Below are 7,844 nucleotides of genomic sequence, written 5' to 3' on the forward strand. Positions count from 1 at the left end.
TAGCCGTCAATGCTGACCTGGAGGATGCTGAACTGCTGTTGTGCCACAAAGGGTCCTTAGAGCATGGACCGGGCAGCTGGGTCTTCACGGGGCCCTTTGCAGCCTGGCTGCGTCGTTGAGGAGCCGTGGGTTTCAGGCAGTGTCTGCCACTGCGGAGGTCCTGTGCGGACTGGGTTGTGCTGCTTTCGGAGCGGCAAGAGTCAGACGGGGTCCGTCACTGCTGGGTCCTTTGCAACTGAAGGGCAGCCAAATGCGATAAGGAAGGTTTGCTCAGGGGCTGAGTTAAACCTTAGCTGTCTTGAAATCACTTTCCTCGTCAGGCCAGAGACTCAGAACGTCGTACTGTCTCTCTGGATGTATCAGAGACTCAGAACTTTGGTGTTTCTGTTGGTGTCTCTCTAGATGAAAGACTCAGAAACGGGGAGTGTTCCTGTTGCTGCCTTCCTGGTAACAGGACTCAGACTCAGAACAAGGAGTGTCTTTTGGGAAGGTACCTTTATCTCTTTTTGATGAGGAGGAGATTGGAATCTGGCGCCTCTCCGTTCCAGGAATGTGATTGGCCGCTTGTGTCCAAGGTGGCCATGATGTTGCCCGCCCTAGTGTGGAACTCATTTGCATACAGTGGAGTACAAAGATAAACAGTGTCTTTAACATTTCACCCATGCAATATTTCTTTACCAAACCTCTTTCAAACTATTATCAGCATCATAAGGAGCAAAAAGAGTCCAAACATGATAGGGAACTGTTGAACTATCACTTATTCATACCATAATATGTTAATAGGCCTGCTTCCGTGAACTGTTGTGTTAACAGTCAATGGCCATCAACATAAACTGTACTTTATCTGAGGATGAAGTGAATTCCTTGAAGTTTGCATCCATTTAAGGTCTCCAAACATGGGTATGAATGGATTTGGATAGATCTGTGTGGCCTTTCTTTGTTTCGGCCACTGCTGTTGCATCCAGAGATCTAGAGGAATTTTTATGGCAGTCATTTCCTAAACCTTAGGATTGGGTGTGATGGTGTGGGTCAGCCCGTAGTCCAATGAGAAGTCCTCTCTTAGGTGGTCGTGGATGCAGAAGGTCTCCGTTCCTGCCCTGTTAGAGGTGTCTGGCAGTTGTCTTGGCGTCTTATCTGATGGTTCTGAACATATTTTTATGTTCCTCCACCAAGATCCAATCACAGTGGGGCACATCTCCCTCCACACCGGCAGTTAGAGAAGGGCCCTGCCATGAACTGGTCCTTGGAATGCCAGTTTGACATTTGAATCAATCAGACTAAACCTGATTGATTCCAGAGCCATTGAACAGCTCTGATTGGTTTGTATGATAATGAGCTCACAGCAGAGAGCTTCGTAGATCAAATCAGATGTGCATAAGTCTAAATTTAAACAGTATTATATAGAGTGATCGTGTCTCTTTAGGGCGCTTGGAGGAAACCACGCAATTCATATGGATTATTTTAGCGATGTTTTTTTTGTGATGAACTTTTTGAAGCGTGAACATCTTAGAATCTTTTCATCGGAGGAACATAAATCTCACAGATTTCATTAAAATATCTCTGCTTTTCTTTCGAAGATGAGCGAAAGTCTTAGATGGTTTGGAGCATCTTAAGGGTGAGTGATGACATAATTCAAATTGTTTTGGGGGAACTATGAAATTAATTAGAAAATATAGCGGTATGTTCTCATTTTTACCAGCTTCTACAAGCGTGTATGGCGTCTGGCTGTTGGAACCTCACCGTGGCTTCAGGTAAAATCTGTATTTAATGAACGTTATTTGTCTGTACCAGTCATGTTTTTGACAAATGCATTGGCAGAAAATAAATAAATAAATAAATAAATAAAATTAGTCATTATAACATGTACAACATGAACAGTTTTTATTTGCAATATGAAGTGTATTTATTTCTGATTTCCTGAACAATTTGGCTTCATTGTAATGAGGTTAATGATCTTTGAAAAACCATGATTATGAACATACAGTTACTTTGTCTTGAGCTGATCAGCAAACTGTGGTAGTGTTGGTTGATTGGTGTTTGTATTTGTTCAAGCTTGACAACCTTATTGACTTTATTTTCTAATATATATTTCTCATTACAGATAAGAACAAAGATTAAATTGTAAGAAGGGCTGCTTGTAAGAGCATACAGTACATCTGAAACTGCTGAGACTGGTAAGGTTTTTGACTATATTTCCGACCAGGTACATTGTTTTGTCATTCTTAAATAGAAAACAAATCATCAATCATCATTTGCCTTTTTTGTGCGTGTGAGAAATATTAACATTTGTTGTTTTTAAGATCAGCTGCTATAGAAGACAAACTGAAATCTGAGTGCAGAGACAAGCAAAGGAATAGGAAGTATATTTTAATATCGTATCACCTCTGTTATAGAGAGTTTTGAATCAGGCCTAATAGAGGATGAATCGGTCAATCTTGGAAGAAAAATGTTAGCAATGTGTCCATTCCAGGTGGCTAATTTGTGCGTCCTTTCAGTCATTCGTGTAAAAATCCGTTATCTAATTTTGTTTCTGTTTTTTTTTTTTTTTAAAGCTGCAAGGCACTTGTGCAAAAATATTGTATGCCAGAACGACTAGGCTGTGCCCAGGTCTCCGGAACCTGCGACGATGCTCAGCTCCATCAGCCCTCCGTCTGTGCCTTTGGATCCACCAACTCTGTCTCCATCAGTCGGCCCCCAGATGGCAGCCACACCATCTACATCTTGGCTCCTCCCTCCCTCGACTCCGCCGTGTGTTGTCAGCACTGGGATGCTCTGGGTCTGTGCCATGTGCCAAACTCCATCTAAGCCACCAGGGCATCATCGTCATCCTCCCATCACCATCCCTTCACCACATCCTGCCATCATCCCCTCACCTATCATCCCCTATTCTGTTGCTTGAACTTTATCATCTTCAGTCACACACATCTATTCACTTCTGCACTGTTTTTCTGTAAATTGCTTTTTTTTCTTCAGAAAATTGCATTGTAATTTTTATTTATTCATTGATGTAAAATTATTTACTTTTCAGCAATACATGTATAACTGAAATGTTCTACAAATGGATAAGATAGCTTTTCCATAGCATGTCTTTTTTTTCTCATTTATTATAATGTTTTTTGTATAATGTTTTAAAATGTACTTGAGTATGTTTGTAGTAATACAAATATACTATAAACATACTTGTATTTCAAGTACATTTTTAATCCATTTAATAGAATTTTGTTAAGTATATATGCTGCTGTACTTTTTTAATGTACTTTATGAATATTTGTAATGTACACAATATATAATACATTAAAGTTTTTAGATATCAAAGTGTACGTGTGTGTGTATATACTGAAAAATATAATACTAATAAATATAATATACTAGTAGTGTAATGCTAATGCATTTCTAATGAGCTGAAATACACTTGAAATGTACTTGAAGCACATTAAAACGATGATTCAAATATATTCTACCTGTAGTTCATGAAGTATTAAAAGTAAATTTTAAGAAATACACTTAAATTGCACTAAATATACTTAAAGTGGTTCCAATTTAACACAATTTCAATATACTAAATATATTACAAATAGATTAAAATATAACTTAAACATATCTTGAAATACACTTAATATACTTAAAGTTGTTTCAAAATAATACATTTAATATGCACTTAGTATAGTATAATATAAATATATTAAGTGTGTCTAAAGCACAATTTAAATATATTTCTTTTTCACCTGGGCAGGCTAAGAGCAGTGCAAGAATTGAGCCTTGTGGGACTCCGCATGTTAAGGACGTCCACTTTATGCTCTCCTATACTCACATAATCCAGGGGCGTTGCTAGTGGGGGGAAAAGGGTGACAGAGGTCTGGGTGGGCGGCGATCGTCTACTGGCCATCGGGAACACCAGGACATTCCATTCAAATAGTGGGCCGAACGCCGAAAGAAAGGAGACCTCCCTGATATTAGGCGAAACGGCATAAAGCAAATACCGTACTCCAAAAGCGCGAAGCAGCGCTCCCCGATGCATCCTCCAGCCGCGCGTCAAAGAGCGGGATCAGTCTCCCGCACAGCGCTGACGAACGTGCCCCGCTGCTGACACGATTTATAAGAGATAAACAGCACAAGTCGCTTGATCCATTCAGATGTGACACAGGATTGTTTTACAGTCGTGTGATATGAGAAAGATTAGTGATGCTGGCTGAAAACAGCCACGACAATGAGGTATATTGGAAAACGCTAATAATCTTGTCAATTCAGCACCATAGTAATAAAAGTTATTAACACTGTATAAATAGCCTATGTGTTGGCAGAAATGTATTTATTATGTTACTGTTATTACATATTGGGGAATATGCTATTTTAATTTCATAGAAGCTGTTTTGTAGTTTCTTCATGTTTATTTTTTTTTATTTTTATTAAACTACAAATTTTATAGTTTATTAGCCTACTAGGCTACTTATTTTAAAATCCATATAATCATGGTAATGAGGACCATGGTTTTATTTCTTGTGACCACCATCCTACTAGTCAGTTAAACTTTGGATACTTCTTTCTTTTTAGATGTTTAGTTCTAATGAATTTTAATAAAGTAAAATGTTAATTCAACAAGGACCTGATTAAAGATAAATATCTTATAAATAATATCTTATAAATATCTTTAAAAATGTCTTATATAAATTAGGTGCTTCTTATTTACAAATAATAAAGTTCTTAAAGGGAGATTCGCCCAAAAATGAAAATTATCATAATTTACTCAACATCAGGACATTCCAAACCTGTATGAATTTCTTTCTTCTGTGGAGTAATTTTTGTCCATACAGTAGCAATCAAGGGGTAAACAAAATGGTTTGGTAACATTCTACAAAATTTATATTCAATAATAACTGAATATATATTTACAGTAGTAACAACAAATTATATTTTATGATATGATTAATATCATGTATTTAAATATGATGGTTTAATTCTAAACATTGTGATTATCTCTAATATGGACACACAACAGCTTTCCTGTAGCTCAAATAGTAGAGCATGGCGCTAGCAACACCAAGATCATGGGTTCGATTCCCAGGGAAAGCAAGAGCAGATAAAATGTAAAAACTGTAACTTGAATGCAATGTAAGTTGCTTTGGATAAAAGCGTCTGCTAAATGCATAAATGTAACATAATATATTTACCATCTGAATCTAACCATGTCATGTCAACAAATGGAAAAGTCAGCGATCTATTAATTATCATGTTAATTACTGTGCGCCTTTAGCCCCAACAGCAGTAGCGCTTTTTACCCCAAATACCATACTTTTACATATTCTTTCATTATTTAAAAACTGTTGCTTAAATTATCTTAAACAAAACTGAAAATTGTTAAGAAGATTTGACAACATTTTAAAAAGCATAAAATAATAGATCAAGTAAGCACAGAATCAACTTTGTGCTGCTGTGCGCGATCGCATCAAGGATCAGACAAATATACATGTGCTTCTTGAAAAGTGAATGTTTTGGAAAGTGCTACACAAAGTTTTTGTGCCATCTAGTGGTTTAGAGGAAAATAATATCAAAGGCACCTTATACCCCATTGTACCCTACCCCTAGAAATTCTTATGATTAAAAAAAATATCTGAAGTATATTCCCATTCATATTTGCATTTTTTATCACACCAGGGTGACAAGGAACATGAAATTGTCCAGCCATGACTTCCTGTTTCACAAGATTATAAATATGAGGAACACAAATGCAAAATACCCTTAATCATCCATCACAAGGAGTAAAACCTAAGAATATAGTTCTGATGTGCAGCAAAAGATTGCTAAACTTCACAAATGTAGAAAGTGGCTGTAAGAAAAGAGCTAAAGCATTAAAAATCCCCATTTCCACCATCAGGGCAATAATTAAAAGGTTCCAATCAACTAAAGATGTTAAAAATCTGCCTGGAAGAGGACGTGTGTCTATATCTGTCACGAATCCTGTCCATGCACTTCCGTTCACTCACCACCAGAGGTCACCCGCTGATCACATGGACTCTTGCACTGCACTTCACTACTGTTGCACTTCACCATCTAACTACATTTCCCATCATTCATTGCACAGATCACACAGCTGTCAGATTACACATTGCACTGATTACACAGCTGAAACCCATTGGACACTCTTTATAAGCCTTGGACTTTCTCTCCCTCTCTGCCGAGTATTGTATGCATTTATCGCTGCCCTACAGAGCCCTGTTAGTTTCCCTAGTCTTGCCTGTTTCGGATTGTGTTTTCCCCTGCCTGGACTCTTGCTTACGTTTTGGATTACCTCTCTTGTCAAGCCCCTTTTGATACTGTTCGCTGTCGTCTGACCCACGCCCGTTTTAGATTACTCTTTGCATTGCCTATGATATACTTGTCTGCCATTGTTCGACCCTGCCTGTTAAGACCACGTCTCTGATCAATAAATCTCGCACATGGATCCGCATGTCTCTCGTCTCATCAGCCCCATAACAATATCGTCCTAATGCACTACGAGGAGGAGAGTTTGAGTGGCCAAAGACTGTCCAAGGATCACAGCTGGAGAACTTGCAGAAGGGCCATTCCACCGAATGGGTGCCATTTGTGTCCCCAGGACATAGGTACAAACATGCATAAAAATTAACTATTAACCCTTTAGGCGCCAGGGTTTTTTTGAAAAAATGGTGGATTTTGACATCAAGATTTCAAAAGCTTGTAGCTTGAAAGGGTTTAAAGATAGAGATCTACTGTAAATTAGAAAAATGTTGGGCATGACCTAAAGTTTATGTGGGGTGTAAATATACTCATCTAATTTGCATATTATGATGTCATCAGGGGGCGGTCCTCTTGAATTTCATAATATTCAGGAAATAGTAGATATTGAATTGATATTTGAACTTATTTGCATGTTTTTTTTTTGTTTGTTTTTTTTGTCTTTTTATCCTCATTCCACAGGAAAAGAGGAAACCAACAATAAAACAGGAGAAAGTACTAAATTATTACTATATTACTATACTATGTGTAAAACGCATGTGAACAGTAGCCTACTTTTTGATCAGTTCATCAGTAATATTCAGGAAATAATAGATATTGAATGGATGTTTGAACTTATTTGCATGTTTTTTTTTTTTTTTTTTTTTTGTCTTTTTATCCTCATTCCAAATGATCATGAAAAGAGGAAATCAACAGTAAAACAGGAGAAAGTAGTAAATTATTACTATATTACTGTGCCATAGTAAAATACATGTACCTATTTTTTTTATCAGTTGACCAGCTATCTGCCCAATCAGGTATCTAGGTGACAGTTTATAGTTCTTGAGAGTATGTACCTCTCATTGCATGGCACAGCGCACAGACCTGCCCCTCACTGACTGCACCTGTACCGTCTGCCGGCGGCCCTTTGAGCGCGCGATCAGAAAAAAAGACGCAATCTGGCCGACCATCAGCAACGCGATGCCTCTCCTATGGACACTAAGACCACGTCCACCCCTGCCACCCTCATCCCCGTTGGGCAAGGCTCGAAATTATCACTTGATGGTGCTTTGTGAACACTCTCGCCATTTACGGCGGCTCCATTGCGCATGTGAAGATGTACCAGGAGATGCGCGATCATTAGATGGCCGATCGTCATTTCCAAAGGCAAATATTCCCCTTCAGAGTCAGAATAGGCGAATAACATTTGCAACACGTCCTCACGGTACAACTTTTTATTAGCCATTTGGCGATTTTCTCTCACAAATCTCACAATTTACTCAGACGCTAAGAACTGAACTGCTTCCGCATCAATGACACGATAGCTCATTTGCTCTGCTATTTCCTCGAACAATTTTGGTCTAGAATCGAAGTACTACATGTCTGCCATCTAG

General features: G+C 38.2%; 1 long non-coding RNA gene across 2 annotated transcripts; it reads left to right on the forward strand.

Moving 5' to 3' along the window:
- The first annotated feature begins 449 nt into the window (after window positions 1-449).
- On the forward strand, window positions 450-3,100 carry LOC131536676 (uncharacterized). 2 transcript variants are annotated; one of them, XR_009270041.1, is made up of 4 exons: window positions 450-1,615; window positions 1,700-1,751; window positions 2,102-2,174; window positions 2,301-3,100. It is a non-coding gene; the product is annotated as an uncharacterized LOC131536676 (long non-coding RNA). The 2 variants fall into 2 exon arrangements; XR_009270040.1 differs by having other exon boundaries at window positions 2,102-3,100.
- The last annotated feature ends 4,744 nt before the right edge of the window (window positions 3,101-7,844 follow it).

This window comes from Onychostoma macrolepis, chromosome 03, assembly GCF_012432095.1.
Source record: "Onychostoma macrolepis isolate SWU-2019 chromosome 03, ASM1243209v1, whole genome shotgun sequence".
Lineage (NCBI taxonomy): Eukaryota > Metazoa > Chordata > Actinopteri > Cypriniformes > Cyprinidae > Onychostoma > Onychostoma macrolepis.